The sequence below is a fragment of the Bos javanicus genome, chromosome 21 (genome assembly GCF_032452875.1).
Source record: "Bos javanicus breed banteng chromosome 21, ARS-OSU_banteng_1.0, whole genome shotgun sequence".
Classification (NCBI taxonomy): Eukaryota; Metazoa; Chordata; class Mammalia; order Artiodactyla; family Bovidae; genus Bos; species Bos javanicus.
Window position 1 is genome coordinate 48740183 of NC_083888.1, and position 14354 is coordinate 48754536.

At 38.2% G+C, this 14354-nt stretch overlaps 2 long non-coding RNA genes across 2 annotated transcripts in view; one reads left to right on the forward strand and one right to left on the reverse strand.

The window, feature by feature from the left end:
- Nucleotides 1-26: 26 nt before the first annotated feature.
- LOC133234451 (uncharacterized) overlaps nucleotides 27-14354 on the forward strand; it is a 42423-nt gene continuing 28095 nt past the window's right edge. The window contains exons 1-4 of the long non-coding RNA XR_009732141.1: nucleotides 27-648; nucleotides 11430-11506; nucleotides 13259-13386; nucleotides 13564-13655. This is a non-coding gene — a long non-coding RNA (uncharacterized LOC133234451). The remainder of the gene's footprint in view (nucleotides 649-11429; nucleotides 11507-13258; nucleotides 13387-13563; nucleotides 13656-14354) is intronic.
- Nucleotides 10787-14354, reverse strand: part of LOC133234452 (uncharacterized) — a 28594-nt gene continuing 25026 nt past the window's right edge. The window contains exon 4 of the long non-coding RNA XR_009732142.1: nucleotides 10787-10868. This is a non-coding gene — a long non-coding RNA (uncharacterized LOC133234452). The remainder of the gene's footprint in view (nucleotides 10869-14354) is intronic.

Consider the following 14354-nt stretch of genomic DNA (forward strand, 5'->3'; position numbering starts at 1 on the left):
AGAGAGACGAGGCACGTGATTCCTGACGCACGTAGGCCGGTGGGGCGGGGCGGGAAGCGCTGGCGGTGCCGGCAGATGGGCGCCCTCTCCCGTCGTTCAGAGACCACTCAGTCCAGTCAAGTCTGCAAGTCGGTTATCTTGGGGGCTCTGGCGGTCGAAGTGGCGTTAACTCGCGTTGGTGCGAGAGGTCGCGACGCTTTTCATTATGCGCTTCTCTCTTTCTGGGTTGAGGGCTCAGAGCCAGAGTGCTGGCTTGTGTCTTTCCTAGCCGTCCCGCCTGCCCCGAGTGTTGTGGAGAGTTTCTGAGAGAGAGCCCCTGAGAAGGGGAGCGGGCGCTTTCGCGGGCTCACTCGGAGGGGCTGGGTAGGGAGAGGAGCCGCGCGGGCCGGGGCGGCGGAGAAGCCGGACCGAGGTCGTCAGTGGACGCCGCCACCCCTCGGTCGGACCTCGAAGTGGACCTGCGCGCACACCTGGTGTGCGGGGAAGGAATGAGGACAGCGCCACCCTTTGGATTTAGAGAGACAGGCGAAAACAAGGCAAATGAGTTAGATCTGCTGGTTGATAATCGGCATCTTCTCTGGTCTTCGAGGGAGGAGGCTCCGCGTTCCCTGTTTTGAGGCCCTAGGTGTAAAGAAGCTGGTTGTTACGGTGAAGGTTTTCTTTAGCTTGGCTGCCCTCGCTTGAGAGAGGGATTTTCGTAAGAGTGTCCGTTAACTTCACCACATCTTGAAAAGTAGTAAACTGGTTGTACAAGGGAAGTGAAGTCAGAAGGGAATAGGTAATTTTATGTAACAATTGAGGATTGCATTAGTGGGCTGCCGCTTCAGAGCCTTAACTATGATCTTGAAACAGCCTAGTTCTCTTGTAATTAACTTCACGAAACTGTTCTACAAGATATTTTTAGCTCTTTGAGGGCAAAATTCTCCATTCGTGATGCTTTGATGCCTTTTGGTGTCTTGTTGCCTGTGATACTGAGTTGTTACCTCTGAGTTACGTGTCTTTCGGTAGCTGTAAAAACAACAAAAAACCAACAACAAAAAAATGCGTTCCTTCGTGGTAGATCACGTCTCTGAACCTCTTGTCTGCAAGAGATTTTTCTATGTAATTCTTCTTATAATAATTTTATGAATGAATTAATGAGCAGTAATGGAAACAGCAATGAATTAGGAAGTTGAGACTTGGATTTGAATTTTTTATTTTTTAAATTCATTGAAATATTTTGAAGTGGACCATGGGTATCTGAATCTCCCACTTGTAAGTACTTCAATATGTATTTCTGAAAACATAATAGTATATTACAAAAATAGTGTTATCACACTTAAGATAACTTCTCTTATCTTCAAGTTTATCTAGTTATCTCCCAAATATTCTTTATAGCCATCTTGTCCAAACCAGGATCCAGTTAAGGACCACATTTGTTTTTGTTTATATTTAAAAATCTCAATCTAGTCACCCCTACTTTTTTTTTTTTTCTCTGATTAGCTAAGGGGACATATTGTCCTGGAGAATATCTTCCCTTCTGTAATTGTTTGACTACTTTCTCTTGGTGTTTAGCTTATAACTCTAGTACCTGAAGTTCTAATAAACCTGGACATTTAATGCTAATGGCTTGATTAGGTTGGTGAAGTCTCCATAAAGCAAAGTAATCTGTGAGGTATGATGTTTTCTGTAAATGTTCAACTTTCCCTTCAACCATTCACTTAATGGCCTTAATAATAATTGATAATTCTTGACTGAATCATAATTTTATTATAGGCTTCAAAATGATAATTTGTGTTTTTTTTTTCATTCCATCTACATTTATTAATTTGCATTCTTCCTCTCTATTGGAGAAGCTTTCTGTCATAAACTGGCAGCATTTCATTACCCTGAAATACAGCTTTTATCAGAAAGTCAGAAAAAATGTTTAGTTATTTTTCTTTTATTACCAATTTTGAAAGTTATGTGGCCTCAAAGAGTGACAAATGAGTTTTTCTAGCTTTTTAAAAATTTTTCTAAACATCACATTCTTAGGATTTTTATGTTTTAAACATTCTTTTAGGTTCTCAAATTTTAATACTTCTAGAACTCCTCACAAAGAAATCTATGCAACTGTTATTGTAATTTTAAACAATTCCATGGCATTTTATTTTTTGCAGGAGGCTGAGGCTGAATTTTAGTCTTTTTTACTTTTGTCAGGATTACTGGATAACATTTAAACAAGTTATTTAACCCTTTGGGGCCTCACTTTCTTCATTTGTATAAGTTCTGGCAAGGTTCCCTGCAGCTCTAATGTTCTCTGACTTTAAAAAAGAAAACATCCTATTTTATTGAGGTATATTTTTCATATATAATTCATTCAAGTATACACATTAATAATTTATTTTATCAAGTGGTACAACCAACACTATAAATCAGTTTTAGAACATTTTCATCTCTTTAATAAGATTCCACATGCCCATTTACAGCTAATCCCCACTTCTACCTCCAGGCAACCATGAATGTACCTTCCTTTTCTGTAAATTTTACTTTTCTGAACATTTGATATGAATGGACTCATACAGTATATGATCTCTTATGTCTGTCTTCTTTGACTTAGCATAATGTTTTTGATCTTGTGTCATTAATTCCTTTTATTATTGCTAAATAGAATTTCATTTTATTTATGGTTTACTCATTTACCAGTTGATTAACATTATTTGTTTATTTATGGCCACTCTTAGTTCCATGATCAGGGATTGAATCCCAGCACTGGTAGTGAAAGCACCAAATCCTAACCACTGGACCCCCAGGGAATTCTCTGATGAACATTTAGGTTTCTAGTTTTTGGCTGTTTTGAATACCATTTCTTTAAATATTCATTTGCATGTCTTTTGTGGACATATGGTCTTGTTTTTCTTGAGTAGATACCTAGAAGTGAAAATGATAGGTTGTATGATAGTTCTATGTATAACTTTTGGAGAAACTTACAGCTGTTTTTATAGTGACTATCATTTTCCAGTCCTAACAGCTATGTATGAGGGTTCCCAGTCTCTGATTCTTTGATGATCTGGAGATATTCTCTGATTGATTTGAGAATGATATTTTTCCTTATTCTTAGTGTTTTACTAGCAACAAACTACCCTCTCGTTGTTGTTGTTTTGTCCTACTGTTTTGCTTCCCCATGGCCTGTAAGCCCAGCAGACTCCTCTGTGTATGAGAGTCCTCAGGCAAGAATACTGGAATGGGTTTTCCTCCAAGGTATCTTCCTGACCCAGGGATTAAAACTGCATCTTCTGCATTCGCAGGCAGATACCTGCCTTAGATACCACTAATAATTTTTAATTATTAGGGATAGTTCCTAAAGGAAATAAAAATACAGATAGTCTCCAAAGTAGGTGATTCTGCTTATGATTTTTTAATTTCACAGTGATGTGAAACCGTGATGTGCATTCAGTAGAAACCTACGTTTGATTTTCTCCAGGCTTGTCATATATGGTATGATACTCTTTCGTGATGCTGGACAGTGGCAGTGAGCCACATATCCCAGTTGCACCACAATATTGAGGGTAAACAACCAAATACCCTAAAAAAATTATGTTTTTCACTTTTAGAACAATGTACAATCAATCACATGAGATATTAAACACTTTATTATAAAATAGGCTTGTGTCAGATGATTAGCCAACTAAATATAAGTGTTCTGAGCATGTTTAAGGTAGCCTAGGCTAAGCTGTGATATTTGGTAGGTTCAGTTCAGTTCAGTCGCTCATTCGTGTCCGACTCCTTGTGACCCCATGAATTGCCCTGTCCATCATCAACTCCCGGAGTTCACCCAGACTCACGTCCATCAAGTCAGTGATGCCATCCAGCCATCTCATCCTCTGTCGTCCCCTTCTCCTCCTGCCCCCAATCCCTCCCAGATCAGAGTCTTTTCCAATGAGTCAACTCTTCGCATGAGGCGGCCAAAGTACTGCAGTTTCAGCTTTAGCACCATTCCTTCCAAAGGACACCCAGGGCTGATCTCCTTTAGAATGGACTGGCTGGATCTCCTTGCAGTCCAGGGGACTCTCAAGAGTCTTCTCCAACACCACAGTTCAAAACCATCAATTCTTTGGCACTTAGCTTTCTTCACAGTCCAACTCTCACATCCATACATGACTACTAGAAAAACCATAGCCTTGACTAGGCGGACCTTTGTTGGCAAAGTAATGTTTCTGCTTTTCAATATGCTATCTACGTTGGTCTTAACTTTTCTTTGAAGGAGTAAGCGTCTTTTAATTTCATGGCTGCAGTCACCATCTGCAGTGATTTTGGATCCCAAAAAAATAAAGTCTGAGACTATTTCCACTGTTTCCCCATCTATTTCCCATGAAGTGATGGGACCAGATGCCATGATCTTCGTTTTCTGAATGTTGAGCTTTAAGCCAACTTTTTCACTCTCCACTTTCACTTTCATCAAGAGGCTTTTGAGTTCCTCTTCACTTTCTGCCATAAGGGTGGTGTCATCTGCATATCTGAGGTTATTGATGTTTCTCCCAAGTATATTAAATTGTTTTTGACTTATGGTATTTTTGACTTATGGTATTTTTGACTTATGATGGATTTATTGGAACAGAACCCCATTATAAGTCAAGGAGGACCTCTGTATCAATCTGCTATAAAATAAAATGCTGCTTCTTAGTGTTGTTTTTAAATTTTTAGTTTCATTTGATATGAAAATAATTTAATTTTCATATTAAATGAACGATGGTAGGAATACTATTATTAATAACATTGAGCTAAGACATGAATTAATAAGATATGATTACGCTCAGTTACGATTGAAAAACAGTGTATTTCAGGGACTTCCCTGGTAGTCCCGCGCAAGGGGTGCTGGTTGGGGAGCTAATACTTCACATGCCTTGTGGCCAAAAACCCAAAACATTAAATAAAAAGAAACTATTGTAACATGTTCAGTAAAGACTGGTCCACGTCTTTAAAAATGGTCCACATAAAAAATTCTTCAAAAAAGTACATTTCAATAATGGTGTACAATTTATTTTATTAAGCCAGAATCTTTAATATTAATCCATTAAGCATGTATTGAGTATGTATGTTCTTAACATGTAAAATGACTTAGGTTGTTTCTCTTGACATTTACTATACTACATAAACTATAAATTATTTTGGGGAAACTATTTTTGAGAAAGTAACATTGACTTCTTTAAAGGACAGAATGAAATCACATTTTGTGAAGTTTTAATGTCGGGATGTGTAATGTTGGATGTATAATTCAAAGTGTGGGAGGAAGTACTGACGTTATGAAGACCATAAGTACTCAGTAGTACTAAGCTTCTGGTTCCAAAAGTGACACATTGTCTCTATGGCAACTCCTCATGCTTATTTGGATTTGAAACCCAGGCAACGAATAATGGATAAGAGTATAGCATCAAGATGGATATGGACCCTGGTGGGGTGGTATGTGTGCCTGCTGATGGTCAAGTGTTTGTCCTGTTTCTCTTGTTATGTTTATTATGATTGATTTTTTTGTAGAGATACCTTAATTCTTGTTAATGTGTTTTTCTGGAGAAAAACATTCAATGTTCTTATGTTCTTCCTTTTCTAACATGCTAAAGTTAATGCTTTTTCCAATTTGGTTATTAGGATATTAAATATATTTTCCCTCTGGCTTTCTCTGCATTGCCAAACAGTAGTTATAAAAATATACTGAATCATTTGAAATTTCAATACAGAAAAAATCTGTGACAAAAATTTTATGTTAATTACATTATGAAAAGATGTTCAAGGCTACCAGTAAACATGCAAGTTGCCTAAATTCAAACATTTTTTGAAAGAATTTTTTTTTTTTTCTGAGCAGGGTATGAGTTTCAGACACTGCTGGCTGGTAGAGATGATGTAACTTCCTTCCAGTTATCTATTAGCTGCATCCATAAGTTTACTTAGAGGCACAGGAGCCTCCTGGGAGATTAGAACTGATAATTTGATTCTTCCTCTCCACCCTTGCCTGAGGGATTGGGATGGTTCCTAGAGAGGTTGTATTACAGGAAAAAGAAACAAAGAACTGAAGGACACTTCTTTAGGGTAGGAAAAGTCTGCACTGCTAAGCTGGATGCAGGACAAAGGACCAAGACTTTTTTTTTTTTTTTCCTGTTAATAGTTGCACCATGTTGTTGATGTCAGAACTGATCTTAACCAAGCCACTCACAAGTTGGTTGTGCAAGTTTGTGAACTGGAAGATCTATATCAATGGAGAGATTGATAGCTCATATCCTAAAGGCTTATATCCACCTGCAATGCAGGAAACTCCAGTTCTATTCATGGGTCGGGAAGATTCCCCTGGGGAAGGGGTAGGCTACCCATTCCAGTGTTCTTGGGCTTCCCTGGTGGCTCAGATGGTAAAGAATACACCTGCAATGTGGGAGACCTGGGTTTGATCCCTGGGTTGGGAAGATTCCCTGAAGGAGGGCATGGCGACCCACTCCAGTATTCTTGCCGGGGGAATCCCCATGGACAGAGGAGCTTGGTGGGCTACTCTGTAGCAAAGAGTCTGACATGACTGAGTGACCAAGTACAGCACATCCTAATGGAGTCAGGAGCAACAGGGGAAGAATTGGGTTCTCAGCAACATAATAGGTAGTGGGGAGGACTGTGGCTTACCAGAGGATGCTTTTCCCAATGGGAAACTGGGCTCTGTGTTTCCAAGTTTACTAATTTATCAGGAGAAACTAAAATTCTAACTTTTTAAAAGATGAAATGTCTTGATTTTCAGCTTTCACATAAAAAATATTCTGTAGGGCAAACATAACCAGATTCAAGCAAAACCAGAAATCTGGCAGGATGCCGGATTACAACTTCTTAACCAAAGAACTTTCATGTGTGTGGGCTGGAGCCACTTTGTGTTCCAAGAGCAGGGCCTGCTAGCTAATTCCTGTGTTTCAGTTCCACTCCTTCAACTATTTTATATATATGTATTTTCATTCATTCCTTTCAGAGTTTAAAGAAAAAAGAAAAAGAGGTTTAACTTGAATGTCTTATTTTTATAGCATTACTATTTTCTTGCCTTTAATTCAAGAGATTGAATGTTTCTATAGGTACCTTTTGTAGTTAAAAGCTGAATATTGCTATCTTTAATGCAAGTTGATACCTTGACTTCTAGTCAACATCAGTAATTGACTGATTTTAATTATCTTGGTTCGAATTGTACAGCTTATATTGTGTATGGGCAGTATCCCACAGTTACTCCAAGGGTGCTGTCTCTAAGTAGTCATTTTAATTGGGTTCCTTTAGTTTCTTTACTAGTTTATGTAATGCGGGGATTTTTTTTTTTTTTCATTTTCTTTTTTTAGAGATACTTTAGGGAGTTTTGAGGACATCCATACGCATACATTAGAACACACCTGAGCCTCCCCGGAACTAGATGGGGAACTAAAAACAGTAATTAATTGTTCCATGGAAGTGGAAGTGAAAGTCGCTCAGTCGTGTCCAACTCTTTGCAACCCTATGGACTATACAGTCCATGCAATTCTCCTGGCCAGAATACTGGAGTGGATAGCCTTTCCCTTCTCTAGGGGATCCTCCCAACCCAGGGAATCGAATTCAGGTCTCCCACATTGTGGGCGGATTCTTTACCAGCTGAGCCACAAGGGAAGCCCAGTTGTTCCGTAGTCTCTCCTTTTCAGCAGGCGTCCTTTGCTCTTTTCTTTTGCATAGGGCCCAGCTGCTGGCCCTGACTAGTTTACATGGTCTTCTAGTTCAAGTATCTACTTTCATTTGCAAGTTTATTCTTTGTCTCCAGTTGAAGTTCGTGTGAAGATCTCACTGGATTATTCTGGAAGATATGCCACAAAAAAGTTGATCATATTCCTCTTGATTGGCTTACTTTAAGGTGAAGTGTCCTGCCCTAGTCCATTTAGCTGAGTTAAGGAGGATGTAGTAATGTGCGGAGTGCTTTAGGCAGAGGGATGTGGGGATTTGGGTGAAGAGAGGAAGGAACTTTGTTCAGAACAGGATGTGGGCCAGCATCTATCTGCTCATCTGCTCGATACCATGGCTCAGAAATAACCTTTGATCCAGAGATGCCTGGAACTCTGTATTGAACAAAATTTGTCTAAGCTGTCAACAGATCTTTTAAATAGTTGTTGAAAAGTGTTTGGACAGTCTTTTTGCCTTTCCTTACTGCTTGAATATCCAGCAGACTTCCAGGTTATATGAGTTGAGTAGCTACGAGACTCTGCCATGAAGAAATACATTCTTAATGTTCAATTACGGCAAGATTCTCAATGTAATATCTAACCTTTGGAAAAATCTGTTAAGCTTTTTAATTGCTGAAAAGGTGAAATGAAGTAAATATTTTCATGTAGTAAACTTTAATTGAAGTGTTGCTTTGCTCTAAGATAAAGAAGTTTCACTTGATTTGCTAACTCTGATCAGTTTTGGAGGGTGAGGAGTACTGTATTGAGATGAATTTTGGAATTTGAGATTGTTCCCTTGTGTTACTGGGCAGAGTGCCATGTTTGATTTGTGATGTCCGCCATGGATGGAAAGAATTGTTGACCTGAATGACCTGTGTTTTATTTGTAGTTTGGGTTAATTATTGTTTAAATAATCTATTAGTGTTGGTTTTCTATCTTCCTTTTGTTGTACCTATATACTTTTTGGTGGGTAGTATTCATATCAATTCTCTATATTGTGAGTAACAGCAGATCACTTAAGTCTTTAAGTTTTATAAGTAAATTTTTCCATATTAAGAATTTTTTATGGCAAAAGTGATGTTAAGTAAATTTCTAAATATTAAATTTATTAGCCCCTAACTGCATTCTCTAGGAATGTGAACAACTTCTGCATTTGTACTGAATATAAAGGGGAGACTCATACTTTTGTACCACAATGAAAGTATAAGTTTCCTTTCACTTACACAATTTTTTCCATGGTATTCAGTTTATATATAGGAATATTCTCTCATCTCTAAAGTCTAGCATTTAAGGGAGAAGTTTCTAGTAGAAATTCGTTACTTTTTTTCTTAGAGTAATACGTGAACATGTCAACAAAAAAATGTAGTACAACAGTACTTTTGATGTAAAGCAACAGTATTCCTTGCCACTAGTTGTTAGGCCTACCCCCATAAACAAACATTTGAACTAATTTATTGTTTGTTCTTCAGGAAACTTTAAATTATTATGCTTTTACCTACACTCCTTGGTTGATTAAACACCATCTATTTCCTCCACTTTATAAAAGATGAAGATTTAGTTCAGTTACTTCCTTTTCCCTCCCCCAATTCCTACCAGTGTTTGGTAGTTAATTGTAATTTTAAGTTTTTTTCGTGTGTGTGTGTATATACACACATACAGTTACATATATATTTATTGAGGTAACATTGACTTATTATAATATGTTGTAATATTGGCTTATAATATGTGTACAGCATAATAAATTGACAACTTTATGCACAGCAAAGTGCTCACTACCAAAAAGTCTAGTTTCCATCCATCACCATACACCCTCTTTATCCATTTGTTTTCTCCCCAATCCCCTTTTCCTCTGGTAACCACCAATCTGTTCTCTGTATCCATGTGTGTGTGTGTGTTCTGTTTATTTTTAAAAATATTCCACATGTGGGTGAAATCATACAGTATTTGTCTTTTTCTCTTTGGCTTGTTCATTTGGCATAATACCTTCAGGTTCCCTCCATGTTGTACCAGATTGCAAAATTTAATCTTTAATGTCTTGGTTCTTATATTAATCATCTTTGACTGCACAGTAGTCACAATCTTTGTGTGCAGGAGAGTGAATTGTGACAGATTAGGTAACTGTTCAGCAGATATTTACTTCTTGGCCAGAAGAACTTGGGAAGAAGTGACTGCACCAGTTCTGAGCCTAGGCTTTAGGAGCTATTAAATGTTTCCACTTGCCACTCTGGGAGTTGCCAATCTTTGCATAATAAAACAGGTCCCAGGCATCTGCTGGCCACTGTATAGCCCTAGATAGAAACACATGGGAAAGATGTCAACTTGATCTACAGCCTGAAACAGAACTGCCCCAATTGACTTAAATAATTTATTTCTCGAAGTGAGAAATACATGCTTATTTTTGTATGTTATTGATATTTTGTGTTTGCTTATTTTGCCTGAAAAGGTGATTAATTTAAAAATGGGTACCTCAGAGTGGGGTGCAGCTATAACAGAAACTTCAATTACATACCATTGGCTTTGAAACTGGTTGGTGGTTAGCAAGGAAACCACTACAGGAGGCTGGAAAAATGGTGAATTGTGTTATGTAGTGGCAAAACTTTTGATAAACTGTTGTCTGTGGTATCATGGAAGGCAGTTTAACTAATGAAGTTGCAGTTTTGGACAAGGAAATTTGTTGGCTGAAAGTTGAAAGCATGTGCTAGTTGCTATTGGCCACACAGGGTAAGGTACTACAAGAATAGTTCAATCTACCACATCTGACCTCTTGGTGATAATCATTCATGTCCCTCCCATTCCAGTGACCTAGTTCTTTGTCTTAATATGCATGTGTGATGGAACATGCCAGCTGTCAGGCTCTCCTTTAGTGTGGGTGGATAGAAAGCCGACTGTTAGGATGCTGATATTCCAAATGCCACAAAGAGGAAGGCCTGCCTCTGGGTTACTAAAACCGAAGCTTAATTTTTCTGTTGATGTTTTCCCCTTCCTCCTTTTCCTATTTCCTTTTTAAAAAAGAGGCTATCGTTAGTAAGTGTGCTATTTGCCGAAACCAGTAAACCTGAAAATTCAATGGCTTAACAAAAAAGCATTTTAGTTTTTTGCTTCTTTAGTCGTCCAATGAGGGTCTTCTCAGCAGGCAACTTTCCTTCCTGTGATTTAGTGTACTGAATTTCTTTTGTGATTCTGCTATCCTTAAAATTCCTTGTGGTTCTCTGTCTCCTTCTAGAGGAAGGGAAGGAGAGAATGGAGAAGACACTTCATTGCCTGGCAGGGAAATGACCCATTACTTCTATTTCATTCCATTGGCTAAAACTAGTCATATGGTAGTACCTAGGTACAAGAGGGCTCTGAGAAGGGGTGGGTGGTTTGGCTAAGCAGTTCCTTCTTGGAGACAACTCCATCTTATAGAAGGAGGTGTGTTAATTTAGGTTGATAGTTGAACATCTTTGCCACAAAGGAGAGTTATCTTCTTGTTATTTTTGGTTAGGGATAAATATTAGGCTTCCATGTATGCTTTGTGAGTAGAGGTGGAAGAGGAAGATAAATGTGGAGTATTTGACTGGGTACAGTTTTTCTATATTCAGGTATTCTGGTTGTCTCTGTCCTTAGCTACTCCCTTCTTTAATGACCCTTTGAGACAGCTCCTCGGGTATCCCTGAGCCTAGAATCCCTCTGGGGTTCCAGGGGGCAGGTCAGCTTTCATCTCAGTTGCAGCTTCCTCCTATTGTAGTCTGTTCTGTTTAATTTGTTAATACACTCCTGTCTGTTTTTGTCTTTCAGAAATTCGTTGCTGGCCAAATCTCTTGCTGGCCAATGATCAACTCTTTCCAAGCTGAGTTTTCTTTACTGTTATACAGGTGAAGTATCTGTACATTGTTTTTTATTTTAAATTTTAGAAGTCAGGTGTAGTAAATATAGAATATTTTCAATTAGTACCTCTAACAGAATTTCAAGTATTTTTTAACACCTGCTACTTAATGAAGATGCTTTCCATCCATCATCTACTGAGCACTTTTCCAGGCTCTGGAGGACATGAAAAAAGGTGTAATATATAACACTGTAAGTGTAAAGTCCCTCCTCAGCCGGGCCACTCCCAGCTTACTTTTTCAAAGACACTGATTCTATCATGGTACTTCTTTAGAAATATTTGGGACTTTTTCCTCACTTATCTTTCCCTCTGTAAGCCCTACCTGGCTCTTAGTTCCCTCTCTCGCAGTACATGCCCCTCAAGTAAGAGAGATTCAGTTCATTGTGTCAGCAACATGCCATGTCATTTCTCACATCTGTGCCTTTGTACATACATGTAGTGTCCACTTTCCAGAGTTACTGTCCCTTTCATATCTGAGTCCTGCTTAAACAAATGCTGAATTCAAGTTTCAGTTTTTTTCCAAATAAATGAATATTCATTAATTTAAACCCTGAGTTGTTTAGATATATGCTGTTCAAGGGGCATTCTGTAAATTCTTTTCCCATTTAGGTTATTGCAGAATATTGAGCAGAATAACCGAATCACCTTGCTAAACACCTGCAATTAACGCAACATTGTTAGTCAACTATGCTCCAGTACAAAATAAAAATTTAAAAACAAAATGAAAAAACCCAAAGTGCAGTCTGCAGACTGATAGCAGTGTGTGGACTATTACCACTGTGCTGAAATATAAGTACAGAAATTAAGAATAAGCTTTAGAAACTTTTATAGGAATTTGACAGAGAAATTATATGCCTGTCAAATTTATAATAAAATTTGGTTTCTATTTGACATGTTTAAAAAATTCTGGTAATTCATTTAAATTTCATTTTATAAAAGGCTCGGTCCACAAAGGATTAGAAAAATTTAAAAAATGGCATTTTACCACAGATAGTTCAAGAAGCATTTATTGGGGCTACCTTAGTGGCTCAGTGGTAAAGAATCCACCTGCCAGTGTAGGAGATTGTTTCAATCCCTGGTCCTGCAAGATCACACATGTGGCAGAGCAGCTAAGCCCATGAGTCACAACTATTGAGCCATATGCTGCCACTGCTGAAGCCTGTGCTTAGAGCCTATGCTAGTGCACTGCAACTGGAGAGTAGCCCCCATTTGCCACGAGTAGAGAGAAAAAAAAGAAACATTTATTTTAGGCATCTTGTGGGATATTAGTTCCCTACCAGGGACTGAACCCAGGTCATAGCTGTGAAAGTGCTGTGGACCACCAGGGAATTCCCAAGAAGCACTAATTTAGACTGCAAAGATTATGAGTATTTAGCGATGAAGAGATTAGAAGAGGATTTCACAAAGGGCACAAAGGAGATGAGATCTCTTTTTGAAAGGTGACTGAGATTCAGATGGTTGTAAAGCTCTGTGGCATTTCTAGCAGGAATAACAAGGTTTTGGATTACAAATGAAGAGAGTTGTGCTATTAATAATATGATCTGTGGTGACGAAGGAGAAAAAGGGTCCTAGCAGAGTATATGAGACTAGTTTATAGTTTTAATCACACAGAATCCTAAGGTGGTAAGTTTGGAACTCACAGCTTCAGTAAGGGAATTTGTACTTATTCTTTTGGTGGAAATTGCTGCATCTGAAGAGAAGCCTTAGCATCTTACTTGACTCTGCTCTGATTATATTTCAGGACTATCATGAAGATGCATTGAAAGTTACACACACTGGAGGAGTGTGATATCCCTTTCAGTTGGTAATCTTCCTGTCGTGAAAGTTGCTTGCCAGCTTTACTTTTGAATGAACACAGTAAACACCAAGGTGAAAATATCAATGAAAAAAATCTACTCTCCATACTATGTATATTTCCCTGTATGTTCTGAACCTGCTTATAGCCACCTACCACAGTAGTCTGTAGTTTCTGTTTGCCAAACTATTAAAAGTCTTAGTTACAATCATATTTTTTTTTCTACTGTTCTACCTTGACTTTCCCTTCAGCTCTTCTCAGGATTGAGATATGGAAAGATCCTTCTGTCCTTTACCACACAGTTCCTTTGTCAGGAATTCCAGGATTTCCTCCAAGTTTGCAAGTATGTATTTGACTTAATTCTTTAATTTCAACACTGACTGTTTCATTTTATGTTTTCCTACTTTTGTAATTAGGTTGACTCAAATAATAAATAAAGATTTTATTTATTTTTTACTTGAAATATAGTTGACATCAATATTATCTTAGTTTTAAGTGAAAACAGTGATTTGACATTTATATACATTATGGGCTTCCCCAGTGGCTCACATGGTAAAGAATCTGCCTGCAATGCAGGAGACACAGGTTTGATCCCTGGGTAGGGAAGATCCCCTGGAGAAGGAAATGTCAACCCACTCCAGCATTCTTGCGTGGAAAATTCCAAGGACAGAGTAGCCTGGCAGGCTACAGTCTTTGGGGTTGCAAAGAGTCACACATGACTGAGCGACTAACACACACATACATTATGAATTGATTACAATTGTAAGTTTTTTAACCAAATGTCACCATACATATTTATTACAGTATTATCAACTGTGTTGCTTGTGGTGAACGTTACGTCTTGGTTACTCATTTGTTCAGTAGCTGGAGGTTTGTATTTCTGAATCCCCTTTACCTATTTTACCCAGCCCCCACCCAGTTCCCCTCTGGTGTGCACCAGTTTGTTATCTGTGTCTCTGACTCTGTTTCTCTTTTGATTTCCTTTGTCTTGTTTTGTAGAGTCCATATATAAGTGAAATTGCATGGTATTTGTGATTTCTCT